The sequence below is a fragment of the Salvelinus fontinalis genome, chromosome 38 (genome assembly GCF_029448725.1).
Source record: "Salvelinus fontinalis isolate EN_2023a chromosome 38, ASM2944872v1, whole genome shotgun sequence".
Lineage (NCBI taxonomy): Eukaryota > Metazoa > Chordata > Actinopteri > Salmoniformes > Salmonidae > Salvelinus > Salvelinus fontinalis.
Genome location: NC_074702.1, coordinates 4309257 through 4311756, shown reverse-complemented (window position 1 = coordinate 4311756; position 2500 = coordinate 4309257). Strand labels below are relative to the sequence as shown.

Genomic DNA, 2500 nt, shown 5'->3' with positions numbered 1-2500 from the left:
TCAGAGGTGAGTTGACTACCCTGTATCAGAGGTGAGTTGACTACCCTGTATCAGAGGTGAGATGAGATGACTACCCTGTATCAGAGGTGAGATGACTATCCTGTATCAGAGGTGAGGTGACTATCCTGTATCAGAGGTGAGATGACTACCCTGTATCAGAGGTGAGGTGAGGTGACTACCCTGTATCAGAGGTGAGTTGACTACCCTGTATCAGAGGTGAGGTGAGGTGACTACCCTGTATCAGAGGTGAGTTGACTACCCTGTATCAGAGGTGAGTTGACTACCCTGTATCAGAGGTGAGGTGACTATCCTGTATCAGAGGTGAGATGACTATCCTGTATCAGAGGTGAGATGACTATCCTGTATCAGAGGTGAGGTGACTATCCTGTATCAGAGGTGAGGTGACTACCCTGTATCAGAGGTGAGATGACTATCCTGTATCAGAGGTGAGATGACTATCCTGTATCAGAGGTGAGGTGACTACCCTGTATCAGAGGTGAGGTGACTACCCTGTATCAGAGGTGAGATGACTATCCTGTATCAGAGGTGAGGTGACTATCCTGTATCAGAGGTGAGATGACTATCCTGTATCAGAGGTGAGGTGACTACCCTGTATCAGACGTGAGGTGACTACCCTGTATCAGAGGTGAGATGACTATCCTGTATCAGAGGTGAGGTGACTATCCTGTATCAGAGGTGAGGTGACTATCCTGTATCAGAGGTGAGGTGACTATCCTGTATCAGAGGTGAGGTGACTATCCTGTATCAGAGGTGAGGTGACTATCCTGTATCAGAGGTGAGGTGACTATCCTGTATCAGAGGTGAGATGACTACCCTGTATCAGAGGTGAGGTGACTACCCTGTATTACATTTAACATTTAAGTAATTTAGCAGACGCTCTTATCCAGAGCGACTTACAAATTGGAAAGTTCATACATATTCATCCTGGTCCCCCCGTGGGAATTGAACCCTGGTCCCCCCGTGGGAGTTGAACCCACAACCCTGGCGTTGCAAGCGCCATGCTCTACCAACTGAGCCACACTGTATCAAAGGTGAGGTGACTATCCTGTATCAGAGGTGAGGTGACTATCCTGTATCAGAGGTGAGATGACTACCCTGTATCAGAGGTGAGATGAGATGACTACCCTGTATCAGAAGTGAGAAAACTATCCTGTATCAGAGGTGAGGTGACTACCCTGTATCAGAGGTGAGATGACTACCCTGTATCAGAGGTTCAGAGGTGAGATGACTACCCTGTATCAGAGGTGAGGTGACTACCCTGTATCAGAGGTGAGATGACTACCCTGTATCAGAGGTGAGGTGACTACCCTGTATCAGAGGTTCAGAGGTGAGATGACTACCCTGTATCAGAGGTTCAGAGGTGAGATGACTATCCTGTATCAGAGGTGAGGTGACTATCCTGTATCAGAGGTGAGATGACTATCCTGTATCAGAGGTTCAGAGGTGAGATGACTATCCTGTATCAGAGGTGAGATGACTACCCTGTATCAGAGGTGAGGTGACTACCCTGTATCAGAGGTGAGATGACTATCCTGTATCAGAGGTGAGGTGACTATCCTGTATCAGAGGTGAGGTGACTATCCTGTATCAGAGGTGAGATGACTACCCTGTATCAGAGGTGAGGTGACTACCCTGTATCAGAGGTGAGGTGACTACCCTGTATCAGAGGTGAGGTGACTACCCTGTATCAGAGGTGAGGTGACTACCCTGTATCAGAGGTGAGATGACTACCCTGTATCAGAGGTGAGTTGATTACCCTGTATCAGAGGTGAGGTGACTACCCTGTATCAGAGGTGAGGTGACTATCCTGTATCAGAGGTGAGGTGACTATCCTGTATCAGAGGTGAGGTGACTATCCTGTATCAGAGGTGAGTTGATTACCCTGTATCAGAGGTGAGGTGACTACCCTGTATCAGAGGTGAGATGACTACCCTGTATCAGAGGTTCAGAGGTGAGATGACTACCCTGTATCAGAGGTGAGATGACTATCCTGTATCAGAGGTGAGATGATTACCCTGTATCAGAGGTGAGATGACTACCCTGTATCAGAGGTGAGGTGACTATCCTGTATCAGAGGTGAGGTGACTATCCTGTATCAGAGGTGAGGTGACTATCCTGTATCAGAGGTGAGGTGACTATCCTGTATCAGAGGTGAGGTGACTATCCTGTATCAGAGGTGAGGTGACTATCCTGTATCAGAGGTGAGGTGACTATCCTGTATCAGAGGTGAGTTGATTACCCTGTATCAGAGGTGAGGTGACTACCCTGTATCAAAGGTGAGGTGACTATCCTGTATCAGAGGTGAGGTGACTATCCTGTATCAGAGGTGAGGTGACTATCCTGTATCAGAGGTGAGTTGATTACCCTGTATCAGAGGTGAGGTGACTACCCTGTATCAGAGGTGAGGTGACTATCCTGTATCAGAGGTGAGGTGACTACCCTGTATCAGAGGTGAGGTGACTATCCTGTATCAGAGGTG

The 2500-nt window shown here is 48.0% G+C and overlaps 1 protein-coding gene across 2 annotated transcripts in view; it reads right to left on the bottom strand.

Annotated features, from left to right (window-relative positions):
- LOC129837540 (oxysterol-binding protein-related protein 3-like) overlaps positions 1–2500 on the bottom strand; it is a 99782-nt gene that overhangs the window by 39960 nt on the left and 57322 nt on the right. The window lies entirely within an intron of this gene.